Genomic DNA, 23,081 nt, shown 5'->3' with positions numbered 1-23,081 from the left:
AATAAAGGGTCTACTTTGTTTCACATGTAATTTATTTTTATTTTTGCAATCTCTCTTAATTTAATAACCTATGGTCACACTCATAGGATATTAAGGGGACATCATTGGTATACATACCACCAGCTTAAAAAATAAAAATATATATAAAGTATTTGGATGTAACCAAGTACGCGATCTTAGATAGTTCGGACTTAACCGAATTATCAAAAACATAAAGTATTTGGATTTGACCAAGTACGCAATCTTAGGTAGTTCGGACTTAACCGAGTTATCAAAAACATAAAGTATTTGGATGTAACCAAGTACGCGAGCTTAGATAGTTCGGACATAACCGACTTATCAAAAAGATAAAAGTATTTGGAGATAACCAAGTACGCGAGCTTAGATAGTTCGGACATAACTGAACTACCAAAAACCTAAAACGTTTGGAGTTAACCAGATGTGCAAACTTAACAAGTCTGGAACAAACCAGCCAAAAAATTAATCGATGATAAGTAGGAACCTAAACCTATTTCGAGATAAGTCGAGATCGAGGCTGGAATATCTTAAAGAAAAATAGTTTCGAACTCTTAACCTCGGAACAAAAACTGAGGATGAGGAAAAGTGACTAAACAAAAAAAAAGATATAACCAGATCATTCACATTACACACCATATAAGTACTCTTGAGTTCATGGTTAAAGTAATATCCGACCTTGATAAGTAACGAGGTCGGAAGAGGATAATTCGAATAAACTATGCATGAATGCATCGAATTTCGAGCCTAAAATCCAAACTATGTTTGTATGAATAAATAAACATAACCGGTTCATCAATATAAAAATGTGCAAAATATTTCGAGCCAAGAAATGTAAAGCATGTAAAAGAATAGTTAAAGAAATTGTATCAGCCCCGTGGGCATAAATTAAAATAATTACAGAAATAAGGGGACGCAGCCCCGATAACTGATCTCCCCGAGGCCAGATTCAAGGAAGAGGAATCTCCTTGGCCTGTTCAGCATCAGTGGCACCGGACCCCTCAGGACGAATAGCATGACTATCCTCCTGAGCTTCCTCCGAAACGGTGCCCAGAGCAGCCTTTTCCTTCTCGAGCTGCTCAGCATTCTCCTTCTCAAGCCGTTCAGCCTCTTCCTTCTCGAGCCGAGCATTCCATCGTTCAAGAAGCGGTGCCTCGTGGGGACCCAAGAAGCTGGTGTCCAGCTCTTCGTTATAAGCCCACATCCGGTACATGGCTGAGTCGACCGCCTTTTCCTTCTTTTCTTTGTACTCGGCAGTAAGGCGAGCTTTGACATCCTCTATAAGGTCGAAGGTGGCGGTCTTGTCCTCCTCGAGCTTCTTATTGGTCTCCCGAAGCTGGATGTTATCTTTCTTTTGCTCCTCGAGTTCAGTTTTCAACTTTCCGAGCTCCTTGGCCATATCCTAACGCTCCTTAACCACTGCCTCGAGCTTAGCATTCGCCGCCTTCAGATCATCGTTCGCTCTAAGGTGGAGGTCCTTCGCCTCTTGGGCATGAGTCCTGCTCGAATGGATCTCGTTATTAAGCTCGTAGTTGAGCTGGGCCGTGAAGGCAAGAGCCTGAAAAAAGGAAGAAACCACCGTTAGCCTCAAGACAGCATGGATACAAGCGATACTCTTCTCGTAGCCTCAAGACAGCATGGATACAAGAAACATGGCCTAAAATTTTCAAAACCCAGAAAGTTGAAACTTAGCTCAAACGTTAAAACTGGATATAAACCAGTGATGCGAAATCCAGCAGGGGAAGTCTAGGAAACTTGAAAGCCTATCGAAACGAAACCCCCTATCTTATTATGCTAAGAACGTAAACTAGCATACACAGCAAAAACAGTATAAAAAAAAACAACAAAAATGGCATACTTACACAGTGATGGTGATTGCAGCGAAATCGTCGATTGGAGAAGAGGTTGCAAGAAAGAACTCACTGACTCGAACAGACCAGGATTTCTTTGTTTCTTGGGTCGAGAAAACATGCGCGGGACAGAAGCTTTTTAGGAGAGTCTCTGGTTGTTTTTCTTTTCTTGCTTACGATGAACAAACGTGAAGAAGAAGATGAATAGGGGGGTCTTGTATATATAGGTGGGAAAATGGAATTAATCAGGAGCGTCGAGTGAAATTCTCACTAGATCGAACGGATGGGGATCAATGACAAGAAGGCGCCAAAAAGTTGTCAAACGGACGATCGTGGGCGTGTTCCCAAGGTACTCAAGTACCTAAAGTGAGCAATACCCAGCTGACACGTGACCATTTTCGAAAGTGTATGACGGTACGGTTCCCAGAAAAGGTAGTTCAAAAGTTTCCTTCTCTTAGGATTCGAACAAATACTTTTGAGGGGGCAAGATGTTATACCCAGATTTCGAGCCATAGTGAATGTGACCTCGAAAGCTGAGTTCGCAACAAATGGTCTCGCAAGGATTGGGGTATGCTCCAGGATGGTATATCGAGTCTGCAAAGTACGATATATGATCTCGATCTCGAAAGGTAGCTCTGAGAACACCCTCATCTTCAGGAACAACTTCGGAGCAGGGGTCTTGAGCTCGATGTACTATCTCGAAAGCAATGTTAGCTCGGGAGATGTCAGTGGCTCGCACAATGACGTGAAACCTGAGATGCTAAAGCCTTGGAGATACGCTATAACCACCTTGAATATCTACAAGTATTGTAAACATGAGATGTAATCCTCATTTATTGATGTAAATCCCCAAGAATCGTGGGATATTATTTAGTCAGTTATGCGTTTCCTGGTCTTCAGGGACGTTTACTTTTTTATTTGATTAAAGGCATTTAAAGCCATTTATTTTATTCACAAAAGAGTAACTACCCAAAATATGTGGGATAGTATTCTGCATCCTTCTCTATAAATAGAGAAGCCATGCACCATTGTAATGGACGGAAATTCTGAACCTTGAGAGAAAACTCTGGAGAATTCATGCTAAAGAATTTTTTAGAGATAATCTTAAGATTAATAACAGAGACTCGTGGACTACGCAGATTTAACTGCTGAACCACGTAAAAAACCGTGTGTTTGATTTGTTTGTTTCGTTTGGCCATCGTCATTCATTGTTTTTGTGCTCTTCTTTTATTTGTTGACGAAAAACGGCGTCAACAAAACACTAACAAAGATAAATACAAAAATGGGCAAAAGGACTTATTTGATAAGTAAAATATTTTTCTATGCACTGAACATAATTATTGTATAATTATGTGTCATTAATTAATTGATAATTAATTTATTATTTGATTTAACAAAAATATAATTAATTTTGAATTAATTTATTTTTGGTATTTAAATAATAAGAAAAATTGGGAAAAATCACATGCCTTCCTTGGCATATGGTACACGTGTAGCACAGTGGACAGTCACTGTGCTACACGCACAAGAAGCTTCTAGAAGTTTCTTTGTTCTACAATTTTAGTTATTTAAATATTATATAAATAATGAGATATTGTAATATGATTAAAATATTATTATTTAAACAGAATATGATAACTGATTAGTTATTTTTAAATTGTTTTAAATAACTAATATTTTTTTAATATATTGGATATATTAAAAATAGTAGATCAGTTTTTTCTAGAGCGATACTTTTCAGTAATAGAAAATATATTGTGAAATTTCGTTGAGAGAAAGAGAACAGTGATACAAGCATAGGTCACTGTTCTTCACAAACTTAGGTCCAAAATTTATCAGATCTCATGTGTTGAGGACATTTGATGAATAGATTTTTCCAATTATTTTGTATAGCTAGCCCACACTCGTTCTTTGTGTGTTGAGAACATTTTGGAAGATCTTGGTGTGAGATCTCGAGGATTTTTTCCATACAAAAAGATAGCAGCAAGGAAGGACTTGAGGTAATTCTCTATTCATATCTTTGATTCAATATATATATATATGTATGTGAAGAAGTAGATCTAGAGATCTTGTGGGGTTAAATTAACAATTTTTATTGTTGTTCCGCTGCGTATAATCTCTGATTTGATCTATAAAAACCAACAAAGATTACTACCTTGGATGGCGGTGGCGAGGATGAGAAATGCGAGGAGGCCAAATATGGGTCAGTTGGCCAACAATGAACTACTTTGAATAGGGTTGCGTCCCTTACTATTTTTTGTAATTATTTTTATGCCTTTTGGGCAAAGACAATTGAAACATTTACTTATATTTCTTGCTTATATACCAATGGTAGATTTTATTCTTATGCTTACATTCCTTGCTCGAAACATTTACGCATATTGCCTACCTTGGATGTTTTTTACTTTATCACATGCTTACATTTCTTGCTCGAAACATTTACGCATATTGTGCATAAAGTGATGTATTTTTTTATCTATACAAATACTTGTTGGGTTTGAGCTCGAATTTTGACGTATTCATGCATAGTTCATTCGATTGCCCTTTTTCCAACTTCGTGATTGTCAAGGTCGAATGTTACTTTTACCATGTATTTTAATTAAAAAAATACTTAGTGGCGTGTGACCTCGTTTGTCTAGTTATATCTTTTTCTTCCATAGTAACTTTTCCTCATCCTCAAGTATGGTTTCCAGGTTGCGAGATTGAAACTTATTTGAAAAAATTTCTAACCCTGTCTCAACTTATGATTTTTATTGGTTTATCTAGAATTTCAACTTTTGAGCGTGTCGAATAGGGTTTGCTGGTTTGTTCTAGACTTGTTTAATCTGTGTTTGGTTAATAATCCATACACTGCTATTAGAGTTTATTTTTACTGACAGTATGTTTTTTCGAGCTCATGGTATGATTGTATACCACTTATGCCCCATTAATATCCTATGATTGTAATCTTAGGTTATTGAATTTTGAGAGCTTGCAAAAAGGATAACAATAAAAATAAAAATTTTGAATAAAATTCAGTGCTATATTGATGAAAAGTAAAAATTAAGTACAAGTTGGGTTAAAATGAATCAACATCGTTCCTGCATTACTAATAATAAGGTCATACATGTTCACCATTTCAAGCTCGCGGGACCAAATCTCCATTCAATCTCTCTAGTTTATAAACACCAGGTTGAATGATGGACTCGATTTGGTAAGGTCCTTCCCAATTAGGCTCGAGTACCCCTGCAGTGGGTCTTGTGTGGCCAAAAACACGTGTCTGAGCACAAACTCTCCTAATCCAAATTTCCTGTCTCGAACCTTCTTGTTGAAATATCTTGTAGCCCTCTGTTGGCACGCAACATTTCTTAACCTGGCTTCATCTCTTCTTTCTTTAATTAGGTCTAAACTTTCTTCAAGGTGGGATTGGTTTGAGGTCTGATCGTACGCCTTGCGTCTTATTGTTGGGATTTCGACCTCAGTAGGCAACATAGCCTCACAACCATAAGCCAGGGAGAAGGGGGTATGTCTTGTTGAGGTCCATGCTGTCATTCCATACGCCCATAGGAATTGTGGCAGTTCCTCTGGCCATCTTCCTTTAGCTTCTTCTAGCCTTTTCTTGATAGAACTCTTTAGAGTTTTATTTACTGCTTTGACTTGGCCATTTGCCTATGGATGGGCCATAAAGGAAAACTTTTAATTATCCTATTCTTTTCACAGAAATGTGTGAACAGGTCTCTCACTATGGATGGGTCCGGTTATCTAATATGATCTTCATGGGCATCCCGTACCTACAAATTATATTCTTCACTATGAAATCCAGAACTTTTTTCGAGGTGATAGTAACTAGAGGTTCAGCTTCGGTCCACTTTGTGAAATAATCAACTGCGACTACAACATATTTTACTCCTCCTTTTTCAATTGGCAAGGAACCTATGAGGTCGATTCCCCATACCGTGAATGGCCACAGAGTGCTCATCATGGTAAGCTCGGTGGGTGGAGCTCGCGGTACCGAAGTGAACCGTTGATATTTGTCACAACGCTTAACATATTTGAACGAGTCTGCTTTAACTGTAGTCCAGAAGTATCCTTTCCTAATCACCTTTTTCAACAGACTATGCCCCCCAGTGTGGTCTCCGCAAAATCCTTCATGGATTTCTTCTAAAATCTTCCTTGCCTTGGGTGGAGTTACACACCTTAGTAGTGGCATGGAATACCCTCTTCTATACAACCTTCCTTCCAACATGGTGTATCTTGGTATTTTATACCTAAGTTTCCTAGCCTCGCCGGTCTGCAGGGAGACTTCCGGTTTTGAGCTAGTCAATTATGGGGGTCATCCAGGTAGGTTGTGATTCAATCATGTTGACATCGTCTTCCTCGGGCTCGGTTGTTCTTGGGACAGATAAGAACTCAATCGGGACCACGTTGAGTGTGTCAGCTTCTTTGGTCGTGGCGAGCCTTTCCAGTGCGTCTGCATTTGAGTTTTGCTCCCGCGGAACTTTTTCTATGGGGTAGAATTCAAATTCCCTGAATGTCGCCTTAGCTTTCTCCAAATAGGCTGCCATTTTAATGCCACAAGCCTGATATTCACCTAGCACCCAATTAACGACTAATTGGGAATCACTATAGCAGTGAATGGCCTTTGCCTTGAGCTTGGAAGCTATCCGGAGACCTGTTAATAGTGTTTCGTACTCAACCTTGTTATTTGACGCTTCAAAGCCAAATCATAAAGCTGAATGAAAATGATTTCTCGTTGGAGTGATCAAAATGATTCCTGCCCCCGACCTGTTCTCATTAGAAGATCCATCAATGTAAAGTCTCCGCAGCTCGCGGGCTGGGGTTATGACTTCCTCGTTGGTGATTCCCATACATTCAACAATGAAATCTGCTAAGGCCTGCCCTTTGATCATCATTCTTGGATGATAGGTGATCTCGAACTGCCCGAGTTCAACAACCCATATTAACAATCTCTCGGAGGCCTCAGGCTTGGATAATACTTGCCTTAATGGCTGATCAGTTAATTCATGTATATGATGCACTTGGAAATAGGGTCAAAGCTTTCGAGATGCATGTATCAGGCACTTGGAAATATCTCAACTCTGCTCCCAGTAACCTTTTGCTAACATAGTAAATAGGATTTTGCACTTTCTTCTCCTCCCCAACAAGTGCTGTGCTGATGGCATGCTCAGTTGTGGCGAGGTATAAGTACAACATTTCCCCTGTAATTGGCTTGGACTAGATTGGTGGCTCAGCGAGGTACTTCTTAAGGTTTTGAAATGCGAGTTCACACTAGTCCGACCATTCAAAAAATTTTCCCCCTCTCAATAGATTAAAAAATGGGAGGCACCAATTTGTAGACTTTGAGATGAACCTACTTAAGGATGTCATTCGTCCAATTAGGCTCTGGACATCTTTATGTTTTCGAGGTGAGGGCATAATGATTAATGCCTTAATCTTATCAGAATTTTCCTCTATGCCCCTAGCATTCACTATGAATCCGAGAAATTTTCCCAAGGATACTCTGAATGAGTATTTACGTGGGTTAAGTCTCATATTGTACTTCCAAAGCACAGTGAAGCTTCAACGAGATCGTCCACATGGTTACAATCATTCTTGGATTTGACTAGCATATCGTCCAAATAGACTTCCATGTTATTCCTTATTTGTTCAGCAAACATCCTATTCACTAATCTTTTGTATATGGCTCTTGTATTCTTGAGCCCGAAAGGCATTACATTGTAGCAATACAAGCCTTTATCGGTCATGAAAATCGTATGTTCTTGGTCAGGTGCATGCATGGCTATCTGATTATATCCAGAGTATGCATCCATGAATGACATGATGTTGTGACCGGCAGTGGCATCTACGAGCTAATCGATTCAAGGAAAGGGAAAACAATCCTTTGGACATGCCTTATTGAGATCTAAATAATCAATGCAAGTTCGCCACTTGCCATTGGGCTTAAGGACTAGCATAGAATTGGATATCCAATTAGGATAGAAAGCATCTCGGATAAACCAATTTGCCTTCAATCATTCGACCTCTTCTTTCAGGGCTTTCTTCCTATCATCGTCCAGGAGCCTTCTTTTTTGTTGCTTCGAAGGGAAGCGTTAGTCGATGTTGAGTGCATGGCTCATAATGTTTGGGTTGATACCAACTATGCCCGAGTGTGACCATCCAAACACATCTAGGTTTTCCCTTAAGAAGCGAATTAATTGTTATCTCACATCCTTGGGGAGGTTCTTCCCTATTTTTACCACCTTAGTGGTATCCTTTTCATCGAGTTCTACTTCTTCGAGCTCCTCTATTGGTCCAAGATCGGCCCTATCCTCTTCTACTCTAGGGTCGATCTCTTCTTTGATTTCGAAGACAGACCCAGTTATTTCCCTGATAACAACAAGTGTTTGTGCACGTGTTTGGCTCTCCCCCCTCATGGAAATTCTATAACATTCCCGAGCGCCCAGCTGGTCTCCCTTCAGCGTTCTAATGCCACTAGATGTTGGGAATTTGATGGCCAAATTCCTAACAGATGACATTGCCCCCAATACAATCAAGGCTGGTCTCTCGAGCAGTACATTATAGGCTGATGGGGTGTCCACCATTTAAATTCCATGATCTTGGTTACCATGACTGGATAGTCTCCCAAGGTCATTGGGAGCTCGATGGATCATGTACTGGTTATCCCTTCTCCTAAGAATCAGTACAACAACGTTGCACAAGCTTTCAGGTCTCGAATCGTGAGTCCCATCTTTTCTAAAGTGGTCTTATAAAAGATTTTGACCGAGCTCCTATTATCATTCAAGACCTAGCGCACCCTTTTATTGGCAAGTTGAAGTGTGATGACCAGAGGGTCGTTGTGGGGAAACTGAACGTGCACTGCGTCCTCTTCTGTAAAAGTGATGGGTTGAGTTTCAATCCTTTGGTGTTTTGGAGCTCACGGTTCAGGTTCCAAGGGAGATTTGTCTCCCATCTTGAGCTCGTTTACATATCTTTTCTAGGCATTTCTACTCGACCCAACGAGGTGTGGTCCTCCGGATATGGTTACCACATCCTCCCCATTTAGTGGGGGAGGTCGATCATCCTCCCTTACTCGCAAGGTCGCGTTCTACTGGGCAGGATGTGCAAGAGCTGCCCTCTGTCCAATCGATGCTTGGGTCGGATTTCTATTTCTTACGTATTGCCCAAAATATCCTCTCGAGATCAGACTTTCGATCTCATACTTTAGTTGTTTGCACTCATCGGTGGTATGCCCGATGTCTCTATGGAATCTGTAGTACTTATTGGTGTCTCTTTTTTATTTCTGATTTTGCATTGGGTCATGTCGTCTAAACGGGACCTGATTTTTGCTTGCAATAAAGATTTTTTCCTGAGTTTTCGTAAGCTCAGTATAAACCGTGTAAATGGAGAAATATTTATCCCCTTTTTTCTTCTTCCCCTCGTCAGCCTCCGAGTTGTTCCCTTCATTTTTTTTTCTTTTTGAAGGGTTATCTCCTGAGGGCCGCGACGTTGAGGGGGTAGCTGAGGTCGAGGTTGAGTTGACATTCGTCATTGTAGTTATAATAGGCCGAGGGGTTAGTTTTAACGTTGACCTCGCCTCTTCTACATTGACGAACCTCTGAGCCCTTTTATGAACTCATTTATTGTCCTTATAGGTTTCCTTTGCATATCGTCCCAAAGGGGAATTCCTGGCAATATCCCAGCTCTAACTGCCATAAGATGACCACTGTCATCGACATTACGGGTGCGAGCCACCTCTATGTTAAACCTTGCCATGTAGCTCTTTACTGACTCTCCCAACTGCTGTCTAACATTAGTCAAGGCTGAGGCTTCGGGTCTGATGCCTACCATGGCTTTGAATTGTTTCTTGAACTCTTTAGATAATTTTTCCAAAAAGGAGATCGATGCCTTCAGAACTTTTCAAACCAGTTTTTTGCTGGTCCCGTAAATGTGGTTGGGAATAGCATGCACCTGAGCTCGTAACCGATGTTTCTAGCACGCACTATGTGTTAAACGTGCTCAGATGGTTGTACGGGTATGAGTTCCCATCAAAAGGAGCCACATGGGGTAACTTAAATCCGTAAGGAAATAGAGTGTTCGATATGTGCAGAGCAAAAGGCTTGAGCTCCTCATCAGAGTTGTCTACCTTGTCCTAATTCTTTTCATCTTGAAGGAGTCTGAATGCTCTTTCAAGCTGGTTAATTCTTTCCTGGACCAAGTCCACCTGAGGTTGAGCTTGCACTATAGGTAGTTGGTTATTTTTTGTGAAAACTCCAACTCCCTGCCCTAGTACAAGGATATATTGATTCCCATATACTGGTTGCATGGGCTCTTTTGGCTATTCAAATGTGCCCGTAAATCCGGGTGGGTTAGCCTGCCCCCATTTTGATTCAAATGATCTCACAAATCAGGGTTGTTCTTGTAATTCCCAGTATTCTTGGGCTCAGTATTATACACACTCACCGACCTACTGAGGTCCAAACTTCCACTCATGAAACTAACACTTCTCTCTGGTTGTGTGGCTCGATGGTTGCAAGGTGGATCTTCTACTGGCCCCCTCGCTCCAGTCATTTGTGACCTCGACTTATGACATGTCCTCGAGGAGCTTCTCGCTCACCCTCGTGTCCAGGTTGAGCCCTGTGGTTCCTGTCTCGACTACCACTCCAAGACAGTTTTTGAGGTGCTCGTTCCCCTGTCTGGTTCCCATTAGGAGCTGGCTAGGGTGCCTCCCAAACCAAAGATGGCTGCCTTATTGGAGACGGAGGATGCCTTATTGGAAATGGTGGGGGCCTTCCATTGTTGGGCCTAGAAGGTCCTGAATTGGCTCGGGTTGGCTCCAGGTTATTCCTGACAAGCTCGGGGTTATCGTTCTGAGCTATATAGGGAGCTCAGTTATTCCTCGTTCCAGCTATTACACTCACCGTAGGATTGCCAACAGTAGCATTTTGAGTATTTCTCCCAGGCCAGGTGTTGGAGTAGTTGGTGATTCTCCAATTCCACAATGGGCAAGTACCTCTCGGGATTATAATAAAGATCCTTGTCGGACCTGGGGGTTGGAACAGGTGGCCCCCTGGAGTCGAATGATGAACTTCCTTCATCCGGGCCCTGATCTGCCATAGGTTGCTTCCCAGGCCTTCATGGGTTGTTCTCATTCTGAGGAGTTCATTCCTCAGGGATTTATGGCAATGGCCGTCCACCGGTTCCTGGATTGTTTGTGGCAGCAATTGAAGCTATGCCAGAGGTTTCTGATTAAACAATACGGAGATTTTCTTAATGCTCTCAATGAAAACACCAAACTGTTGACGCCATTTTTCATCAACTTAACTATGAAGAGCACTAAATAATGTTACAGAAAAAACAAAAGAAATCACAAGCTTTTTACATGGTTCAACAATTAAAATCTGTCTAGTCCACGAGTCAATATTATTGATCTTAATACTCTCTCAAAGCTTTTTCAGAAAGTAATTTGGCAGAGTATTCTCAATATAATTTATGCGTGAGTACAAATGAAATTCTCCAGGCTATTTATAAACTTGGTTGACAGAATATATTTCCCTTATTTCGGGAAGTTACAATCAATCATTCAAATATGAAATATATGCAAATAAATAAATTAATTACATAATATTCCATAATACTTGGGATTTAATATCTGATAACAACAAATCTCTAAGGAATAAGGATTTCCTAACAATTGCCACGTGCAAAATGCGTAGATTAGCTCGATTGTAAGGCTGATGTTTGAGTTCGCCATTCCAGTAAACCTCCTCCTCGTCTAGTGGTTTCGTTAAACTCATTCTTCTGAGAATATCAGTGCCTTTGAGACTGCAACCTATGCTCCAATAATATAACTCATGCTCGGGTGTTAATAACTAACTAGACTTGGTATCATGTCAACTTATACAAGTGTACAACCAACACTTGTTATTTTCGAGCTTAACCATTTCGAGCCTACATTTCAAGGCTAGTTATTCATTCTCAAAATTTGGGTGTAACATCACTCATCAAAGATTCTCGCATCAACCTGAAACCACAGTGGTTAACAAAACACCCAACACTAGGGTGGCTCAGTATCAATGGATGTTGAACCCAACCATCATAAACCACTCCTCTTCCCTTCACTCTCTCTTCAAACTCTTCTGACAAAGCTTCCTCCACCATCTCACACCCCACTGGACCCTTCAAGGCCACTAGAAATAGCAACCAAGTCAACTTAAACCCCAGCACCAGTTCTTGGAATCGATCCATGTTAAGCATGATCTGACTTCCGAATGTGGAGAACATGATCGAGATGGGCTCGAAATAGCCGAGTCACCTGTCCCAACAGTCCTCCAAACACGGATTCAAAGCAGCATTAGTTGGTAAGAACAGGCTTGTTAGGAGGATCTGTTTTCGGAAATGAGTGCCCATGTAGCTGTTGCGATTTTAAAGTAATATTTCGAGAAATGATTTTTATTGAGACTCACTTATTATTAATGATATGTCTTTGGAGATTTGCATTATCCTCAATGAGTACATAAAAATCTAGTATTAATATGCTCAAAATGGTAATGGGGTGAATGAGAAATTGTCACCTAAAATAGGCTAAATGATAAGGGGAAATAATGAGATTTGTGTTCTCCTTCCACAAAGCTAGTAATGACTATAGTCAATAATGATATGAATAAAGCTATCTCTTCCACTTATTTGATTGAGTCTTCCAATTTATGGCATGGTAAAGCTAGGACATATTAACTATGATTCTTTGCGCTAACTAATTAACATGAACCATATACCAACATTCCAAATAGACACTAAACATAAATGTGAAACTTGTGTAGAGGCAAGACTAACACAATTATCATTTCATTGCGTTGAAAGAAACACGAAACCACTTGAATTAATTCATAGTGATCTATGTGATTTAAAAATAGTTCAAACAAGAGGTGGTAATAAGTATTTCATTACCTTTATTGACAATAGAAAGAAATATTGCTATGTATATTTGTTTAAAAGCAAAGATGAAGGTATAGTGAACTTCATTCTCTATAAAAATGAACTTGAGAATCAACTTGACAAGAAAATCAATGTCTGAAGAAGTGATTTATTAGGATTTTGATTTTGTTTTCTTTGATATTGATTTTGAAATCATCAAGTTAATATGATTTGTTGTTTGGTTTAGATTCATTAAATCTCAAACTTTGAATCTTGGTAGAAATTGGTGTGAACATGAACTTAATAAACACATTTGAGTTTTATGTTATCTTTTTAAGAAGAGTTAAGCCAATTTGTTTTTTGAAGGAAGATGGTCGAGCAAATTTAGTTTCTTATTAATTTTATTAATACATTACATTCATTAGTTTTAGGGTTTAAGTACAAAATTTTTTAATTATATTTTTATTTAATTTTTAAATATTTGAATGAAATTTTTTATATAAAAAATAAAATTTACTTGGACAAATCAGAGATTGTCACGTCAGCACGTAACGACGAAGTATATATAATTGGCAAGAAAGTGCGACGAAAGTATGTTAGCTGTAAAAAAAATATTGGGTATTGTTTACCCAAAAACGGCTGCTAATGACGTGGCAAAGATTTCTCACACGTGGTTGACACGTGGCAAAGTCGAAATAAAGAGGTGTTGTTCGATTATCGACCAGTTGCCCGTTGCTTTGTCAAACCTCACGATTAGATGCGACCAGGCTGATCGTATGCTTCGGTTTATTTCCTTAAAAGATTGTAATCTTATAATAACTACGTTGATTATTTCCTCTTTATTGCCTTCATACACGGATATTAAGGATAGTTAAGGCCCATGTAAACCCCCTTGAACCTATAAATATGCATGAGAGAGCTCAAGGAAAGGACTTTTTACTTTTGAATCTTTTTTTTGAATACTGAGATAAAGAGCATACAGTGCAATTATCCTCCAAACAGTTGTATTTCCCCTAAGGCTTGTGAAACTCAAGAACCCTAGTTCTTTGATCACGGCATTAGGATTCAATATTAATTATAGCACTAAGTGGACGTAGGTCATTACCATTCATTGGGGCCAAACCACTATAAATCGTTTGTGTCGATTCTTTACCATTAGATTCCATTCTTAATTATCATCTCATTTCTTGTCGTATTTTTGACTCTGTGTTATTGGCCAAATCGAGGGTCAACATTCTGGTGCTTTCATTGAGAGCTTTAATCAAGAAGCTGTAAAAAAATCGAATGGCAAAGACATCTAAGAAAGTTGGACCAGCTGCTGGCGCTGTACCATCTCAACCTCCTCCTCCAAATGTGGCGGAGAATGAACCACATTTAGAGTTTGAAGAGGAGGAGTTGGATACGAAAAAACTGAGGGCAACACTTGGGGTGTTGCAGGATGAGTTGGCCAATCTGAGGGCCAATCAGGAGAACGCAGCGGAGACAATGGCGCTGCAGCAGAGAGAAATTGAACGTCAGCGCCAGGAGCTGAGTGAGTGGCAGGCGGACATGGACCGTCGGCAGAGGGATGCCATGGCCACTCTCGAAGTAGCCATTCAATTGGCTCGAGGACAGGCTACGCCGGCCTCTCAGCCGGATCAGCCACCGAGCTAGCCACCACAGCGGGCTCCCAATCCAAGTCCTCCGCTCCAGCCAGTAAGCCCCCAAAGGCCGGAGCAGCCACCTGTGGCTCAGGATGATGTCTCAATTTGGGATCCTAAGCAACAGCCTCCATCTCAAGTTGGTCGAAGCAATCCCCAGCGCTAGAGGCAGAATAGGGCTGGGCAACCGCCCCGCAGCCCTAGACGCCCAGGGGACGAAGAGCCAAATCCACCGAGCAAGGGGCAGCGTCCTTCTGCCAACAGAAGGAAAAATGAGTTAGGCTATGCGGTCAGAGGCCCCCCACGGCATAATAATGCACGGGGACCCAACAACCAGCACAGGCCTCCCCCTGACGCTCAGGAAATTCCAGCCCAAGGAGGAAATAGCGTGAACAGCCGGTCACGCCATAGTCAGCCACAGTTTAGAGATGGCCATGACTATAATGAAGCCGATTCTAGCAGAGGAAACGCTGGTCGGAGGAATGAGGAAAGAGGTGGAGACAGAAGCCCCCCACCTAGAGAAAATAGGCTAGCAAGCCATAACGCTGGGGGGCAACCCAGGCAGCATAACGTCTTTGATCAATTAAGAGTTAGCGAGCAGAAGCGCAGGAATGATGATTTGAGGGGCGTACTCAACGACCGTCGTGAGAGGCACGATGAGTACACTCTTCCGGCACCGGTCGCCCCAGCAATCCCAGAAGCAATGCAAGCACAGATTGATACCCTGAACCGAGCAGTGCAACAGCTAGTTGGGAATCGAACATCCCACATAGAGTACGATCGGAGGAGGGTCACTCTGTTTGTACAAAGGATTGTTGTGGCAGAAACCCCCAGCAAATTCAAAATGCCAGTACTGCCGAACTTTGATGGGTACGGAGACCCAGTATCTCATGTAAACAAATTTGAGATACAAATGGATATACAGAAAATGTCAAAAGATGCCCGCTGCAAGATCTTCCCCGCAACATTATCTGACACCGCCCACGAGTGGTTCTTTAAGTTCCCTTCTGCTAGTATAGTATCCTGAGAGATGTTCGTGAAGGAATTCTATGGACAATTCTATGCGGGTCACGTACACCCCACTGAGGCCAACCATCTAGTCGAGATACGCCAGAAGGAAGGAGAACCCTTGAAGGAGTATGTCCAGCGCTTTATGCGAGCAGCGGCTGGAGCCAAGACAGTGGGTGACGAAGGAAAAATGATGGCCCTAACTGCTGGGGTTAGATGCCATTCTCCCCTCTGGAGTAGCCTAAGAAAGAATGGGGTAAGAAGTACCCAGGAGTTTTTTGATCGAGTTGATCGATAAATCAAGCTCGAGGTCATAATTGCCAATGAGGGGAAATCTCCCACAAAGGACAAGGGGCCAAAGGAAGAACCTGCCACGGCCGCCAACGGGTCGGAGAAACCCAATGGCAATGGCAAGGGCAATGAGAACGGAAATGGAAGAAATGGTGGAAAACGGGCGAACAATGAGCCTTCGGCATCTGACAATAAACGCCCCAAAGGCAATCGATATGATCCGAGATTCACCAACTATTCGGCCCTTGTCGAAAGTCGAGCAGAAGTCTACCAAGCGACCAGCTCTAGCGTGCCTTATAAGCGACCCGCACCTATAAGGAAGGATATCTCCAAGAGAGATACAATGAAATTCTGTCGTTTTCACAATGACTACGGGCATGACACTAATGAATGCAACTAGTTGAAGGACGAAATTGAGTTCCTGATCAGGCAGGGACATCTAAGGAGATATGTGCGAGCCGCAAGAGGGTCTCAGCGAGAGGCTTAAGGTGGCAACGAGCAGGCGCATGCACGCCAACGCTCACCCCCTTTACAGCCAGCTCATGTGGCAGGCACATTCTCACCATCTGTGGCGGCCCGCACCTTGCAGGGGACAGTTGGAAGGCAAGGGAACGATACGCTCAAACCCTACGCTGCGACCAGGACATCGAGATGATGAGTGTGGAGGATCGAGCACCAAAGAAGGCTCGAGTAGAGGAGGAATTAATAACCTTCTCTAAGGATGATGCCCAGCACGTACGATTCCCACACTCCAATCCCTTGGTCGTTGATGTTCAAATTGCCAACATGATGGTAAAGAGGGTGTTGGTTGACACAGGAAGCTTAGTCAACATCCTATACAAGTCTTCACTGGAAAGAATGAAGTTGTCCGTCAAGGACCTGGAGCCATGCAACCAAACCATTTATGGTTTTTTTGGCGAAGGGCTCGCCCCAACTGGGTCGATTAGGCTCCCAGTTACGGCAGGTCCTGTACCTGCAAACAGGACATTACTCACTACTTTCATAGTAGTTGATTGTCCTTCAGCATATAATGTTGTAATTGGGAGGCTAATTTTGGTCGACCTATGAGCCGTCACCTCAATATGGCACCTAGCCATGAAATTCCCAATCGACGCAGGGATAGGATGCGTATTGGGAAATCAACGAGAAGCGAGGGAGTGCTACAACGCCTCGATAACTAAGGAAAAGAAAGGTATATCGAGGAAAATTTCCAGAAAAGAGTTGCAAATGGCGGCTGATGTACAAGCCCAATCAGGTGATGATGTCACCAAATAGGGTGTTGCTCAAAGTGAGGACAGAGATTTAGATCCTCACTTTGGGGATTTTGATGAAGAGATAGGACACATCGAGGACCTTCAAGAGGTCCAACTCGGTGAAGAAAATCTGACCAGGGTTGTGAAAGTCAGTAAAAACAACAACAAAACAAGCATTGGTGGAATTTTTTAAGGAAAACCAGGAAGTCTTTGCCTGGTCGCACAAAGACATGGTCAGAATAGACCCTGCAATCATTAGACATGTCCTGAACATAGACAAAAGTTTTCCACCGATACAACAGAAAATGAGGCTGCTCGACAAAGATAGATCAAAGGCCCTAAAATAAGAAGTCAAGAAGTTGAAGGAGAATGGATTCATCAGGGGTAGCGTTTTATCCATCAGGGTCTCTAATCCCGTGCTAGTTCCCAAGCCGAATGGCAAATGGCAAACATGCGTGGATTTCACAGACCTTAATAAAGCTTGCCCTAAAGATTGTTTCCCACTCCCTAGAATCAACCAACTGGTTGATGCCACTGCAGGGCACAAGATTCTCTCATTCATGGATGCATACTCTGGGTATAATCAAATCAGTATGCACCCACCTGATGAGGATCACACTAGCTTTCAGGCTGACACAGGGCTTTATTGTTACAAAGTAATGCCCTTCGGTTTGAAAAATGCTGGTGCAACTTACTAGCGACTAGTCAACCACATGTTTAAGGAGCTGATCGGCACAAACATGGAGGTATATGTCGATGACATGCTGGTTAAGTCAAAGAAGGCAAACGGACATATAGGGGATTTGCAAGAATGCTTCAATGTCTTGAACAAATATCAGATGAAGTTGAATCCCCTCAAATGCTCCTTCGGAGTAGGATCAGGGAAGTTCTTGGTATTTATAGTAAACTCATGAGGAATTGAGGCCAACCTCGAGAAGATCAAAGCCCTAGTCGATATGAAATCGCCAGCAAAGATCAAGGATGTTCAAAGCTTAACTAGAAGGATTGCTGCTCTCAGTAGATTTTTTTCCAAATCAACAGACAAATGTGTCCCATTCTTTAATCTACTCAGAGGAAAAAATTTGAATGGAAAGAGGAGTGCGAGTCGGCTTTTCAAGAATTGAAGACACACATGTCGCAACCACCGGTCCTATCAAAGTCGGTTGATAAAGAAACTTTGTTCATCTACTTGGCGATCACAGAATACGCTACTAGTGTTGTCTTAGTAAGAGAAGAAGAAGAAGGCGTACAGAAGGTTGCTTATTATGTAAGAAAGAGGCTAATTGGAGCGGAGCTGCGATATCCTCCTATCGAAAAGTTAGCCTATTGCTTAATTTTAACCTACAGGAAGCTGCGGCCTTACTTTCAAGCTCACCCAATCACAGTTTTGACCGACCAGCCTCTACGGCAAGTTCTACAGAAGCCAGAAGCCGCAGGTAGATTATTAAAATGGGTGGTCGAACTTGGGCAGTTCGATATCTCTTACTTGCCACGAGCAGTGATAAAAGGATAAGCCCTGGCAGACTTCGTTGTAGAACTTACTGGGCTTCCAGATACTGAGCAGCCAGAAGCACCTTAAAAGCCTGAGCCTCAAAAATAAGCTCCCTCATGGAAGTTTTTTACAGATGGTTCTTCTAATAAGCACCACGCAGGCACAGGAGTGATTTTGATAACGCCTGAAGGGCATCGATTTCACTGTGCAATCAGGTTTGACTTCACTGCTTCTAACAATGAGGCCGAGTATGAAGCACTGCTCGCTGGGTTATGATTAGCCAGAGACATGAACATAAAGGCACTTGACATTTACAGCGACTCTCATCTGGTAGTGAATCAGATCATGGGAGAATACCAGGCCCGAGGGTTAAAAATGGTTGCTTACTTATTCAAAACAAAGGATCTATTAGCACAGTTTGACAAGTACACCCTTCAGCAAGTACCTCGCGATCAGAATTCAAACGTTGATGCTTTGGCCAAATTAGCAAGTGCGAAGGATACTGATACTCTGAACATAGTGCCAGTCGAGCGACTAACTGCACCAAGCATCCAGGCAGAGGAAACCTCTTTGGTGATCCAGGCAGCAGATACATGGATGGCACCTTACATAGAGTATCTAACGCAAGGCGTGTTACCGACGGACAGAAACAAAGCCAAGACCCTTCAGCGGCAGGCTGCTAGATATATCATGGTCGATGGAATCTTGTACCGAAGGGGATACTCAATGCCACTCCTCAGATGTATTTTGAAAGAGAATGCCAAGGAATTGATGAAAGAGGTGCACAAAGGCTTTTGTGGGGACCATGCTTAGGGGCAAAGCTTATCAAAAAAGATCCTAAGGCAAGGATACTTCTAGCCAATAATGAATGAAGACTCGATGGAATTTGTGCGGAGGTGCGACAAGTGCCAGAGGTTCTCCAAAATTCCACGAGCAGCCCCTAATGAGCTGAAACAGTTGCAAAGTCTGTGTTCGTTCACAGTCTGGGGTATAGATTTAATCGGATCTCTCCCAACAAGAAAGGGCAGCGTCAAGTACGCTGTGGTTGCTGTTGATTACTTCACTAAATGGGCCGAAGATGAGCCACTCACAACCATAACGACAAAGAAAATGCTGGATTTCGTGGTAAAAAACATTGTATGTTGCTATGGATTGCCAAGGAAGATTGTCTCAGACAACGGCACCCAGTTTGATAGTGATTTGTTCACAGATTTTTGCAAACAACATGGAATTATCAAGAGCTTTTCTTCAGTCGCTCATCCTCAAGCAAATGGACAAGTCAAAGCAGCCAATAAAACGCTAAAGGATACTATGAAGAAAAGACTTGAGGAAGCCAATGGAGCATGGCTAGAACAACTACCTGAAGTCCTTTGGTCGTACAGAACTTCTCATCGAACGGCAGCTGACCATACTCCATTTTCCTTGGCTTATGGATATGAGGCTATGTTGCATGTTGAGTTAGATCCACTGTCACATCGAAGAATAACGTATGATCAAGGCACTAATAGCCAGCTATTAATGGAGTCCCTGGATTTGATCGATGAAAGGCGAGAGCAAGCCCAACTCCGAGTAGCTACTTACTAAGAAAAAGTCACCCAGTATTTCAATTCTAAAGTGCATGAAAGGAAATTCAATGTCAGAGATCTAGTACTTCAAAGAGTTTTCCTTAACACCCGTGACCAGGCTGCTGGAATACTCGGACCTAATTGGGAAGGACCATACCAGATTGAAGAAGTCCTCCATTTAGGCACCTATAAACTTGCTCACTTAACTGGAGACCTCATTCCTTGCTATTGGAATGGAGAAAACCTGTGCAAGTACTATCAATAAACAATTCTTATTAAAGAATTGGCTTGTATTAATTTTACTTTTTACAAGTTGTGAAAAAGGGTTGGTCATTTTACGTGACTGATCGCTTATAAGTGTAAGATCTTATTGATCACTCGTATAGACATGTTTTGTCCATTTATTATGAGAAATATAAGGGACTGTGCACAGCCAGTCATTCTTGCCAATTATTGTATTTATTACAAGTATTTGCTCATTACGTGTGTTGTTTTGCTGTTTTATCGTTTTAAATTCTTTGCTCCGAGCAGTAATGTTTGAACAGGTTTTGGTCAAGGCAAGTGACCAAGGACCTAAAGCTCCTCAATCACTTGGGGGCCATATAAGGCATCTAGTAAGCAAAGCATATCGATAGGTATGTAAACACACGAGCAAAAGAAGTGAAAGCATGCTACGGTACTTAGAGTATTTTTCAAAAATTTTGTATTTTGTTAAATCAAACCAAAGTACTATGCTAAGTTCGGTCATGCGAACAAATTTTATAATAAAAGGCAAATATTATAATATCAAAAGAAATCCCTTTACACCGCGAGCAGTAACTGCTAGGATGTAATCGTTTGTTAAAAGGGAAAAAGCTGCCCGCACAGCAATAAAAATTAAATTGTCTTTACATCATGACCCGTAGATCGTGTATTTAAGAGAAAAGAATAAAAGAAAAATAACAGACTACGAGGCAGGAGGATCTTGAGGGGTGTCCTGGTCGACGACAGCTGCAGTTTCATTGTCCGCCCCTTCAACGCCAGTGGCCAAGGAGATTTCGGGTGAGGCAGGTATCTTTGCTCTCTCCTCTTCTGCCAAGCGAGCAATGCATCGGGCTATCTCGGAATGCCTCATGCACTCGGGAAGACAACTGAATTTGGCCTCCTGGTTGTGTTTCCAGAAGTCATAGAAACACTTAACTGTGGCGCCCTTGTATCTCTCTAGATTACTGGTGTTGGCCTTTTCAAGTTCCTCGATCCGGCCCTCCAATGTTGCATCCTCTTGCCTGCTCGCAATCAGGTCCTCCTCGAGCTTTTTAGTCCCACAGTAGTTGATGCGGTTAGACTCCTTATACTAGTCCCTTGACTCGATGGCCTTGTCCAGAGCAGTCTGTTTCTCCTTCAACTCCTCAGCCAGCTTTTTTTTCTCCTCAAGCAATGTCGCGTTTGTCTTCAGTCACCTCAAGCTGCTCGGCATGTTTTTCTTCGGTAGCCTTGAGCTCCTCAACGTGCAGTTTCTCGGACGCCTTGGACTGTTCGGTGATAACTCCCGAGCGGAGCCAACAAGCAGTAACGGTCAGCATTGCCTGCGATCAGCACAAAAATTAAAATTGATTGTAATATATAAAAGGTTGAGTCTCAACAGGAAGAGATAACTTACACTTGCAAGCTCGTTTAATGCGCGGGTCAGGATCTGGTCGACACCCATCGACTCTGTCCCGGCCATGGCCTCTCGGCAACGTTCGTGTTTCAAGATCTTTGCCATCCTATCTTTGGCCGTTCTTAAAGCGCGGCTCGATATGTCGCCCCCTGTTGGCTTAGTGGCGGCTAACTGAGTCTACTCGGGGGGAGTCGATGGAGTAGGTGTTGACCCTACTGGTGCAGGTGGAGTCTTCTGCTCGAGGGGAGAAGGGGGTGGTGTTGTGTTAGTTGAAGGACCAGTTTCTAGAGGGTCTGCAGTTCGGGTCTTCTTTGCCGGGGGTTCCTTGCTGCATTCCCCTCGATGCCGCTTGCTCGCCTTTTTCTTGCTCGTAGGAGCAGCAGGGGTTTTAGGCGCACTGTACATATCGAACATGTTATCAGATGCCATATCTGCATAAAAGGAAACAATATGAGCAGTGAGACAAAATACATAGATGGGACTAAAAAGGAAAGTAAGGAGATTATAAGTAAAGTACCTGTACTGCAACTATTGGTCACTACATTACTTACTGAACTACTTCTACCCTCACTTACTGCCTGGAAGAAATCTGAATTTAAGTTCAGAATATACTCAAAGTTGTCGTCCCAGTCAAATAAGTGACAGGGAATTAGCAAACTATCTAAGAATGAGAAAACAGTACCGTTCTCAGCTGAGGACTCGTCGATGGGAGCAGAGGGTTCGGTGGCTTTCTTCTTTCCCTTTCCCAGTGGGGCGGAGGGAGCAGCAGCTCGCGGGGTGCTGGAGGGCTCCCTGATTGACACTCCAGTCATCCTCCTCCTTTGAGGTTGTGACATGTCTGGGTGCTGCTCAGGGTTCTCCTCACTGGTGGCACTCCCCACTGTTGACTCCCTCACATCCTGGTGAGGTGCGAAAAGCCCGACCAGCCTCAGGTTAGCCTCTGTGACTAGCTGTTTGATGCTCTTCTCTACATCATTCATGCTAGCCAAGAATGCTTATTGGACTTCCATGTTTGGAGTGGGAGCCGGTTGCAGCCATGGGCCTGAAATGCACTAAATCTCTAAGGGAAATGCAGGAAGAATTAAAGGAAAATAAACGACCAAGGGAGTAAAAATATGACCTCCTTGGGTGAAGGCCAGGTTGTTGGCGACCATGTCTGTAGTCAAAAAGTACTCTTGATTGTACTTCCCCACATTGGATATAAAGGTGGTATCACTCAGGAAAGTGCGGATCGTTTCCTGGTGACAGAAATGGAAGAACCCCGTGTTTTCTTGATTGGGGTTGGATTTTAGGTCGAACAGATAGTTGACCTCATGTGGTGTAGGGACAGGCCATTTTTTATGGCTATAAAGGATATAGAGTGCAGAGAGAATTCTATACCCGTTTGGGGTTATTTGGAAAGGAGCGACCCCAAAATAGTTGGCCACTCCTTGGAAGA

The sequence above is a fragment of the Humulus lupulus genome, chromosome 9, assembly GCF_963169125.1.
Source record: "Humulus lupulus chromosome 9, drHumLupu1.1, whole genome shotgun sequence".
Classification (NCBI taxonomy): Eukaryota; Viridiplantae; Streptophyta; class Magnoliopsida; order Rosales; family Cannabaceae; genus Humulus; species Humulus lupulus.
This window is presented reverse-complemented; position numbering follows the sequence as displayed.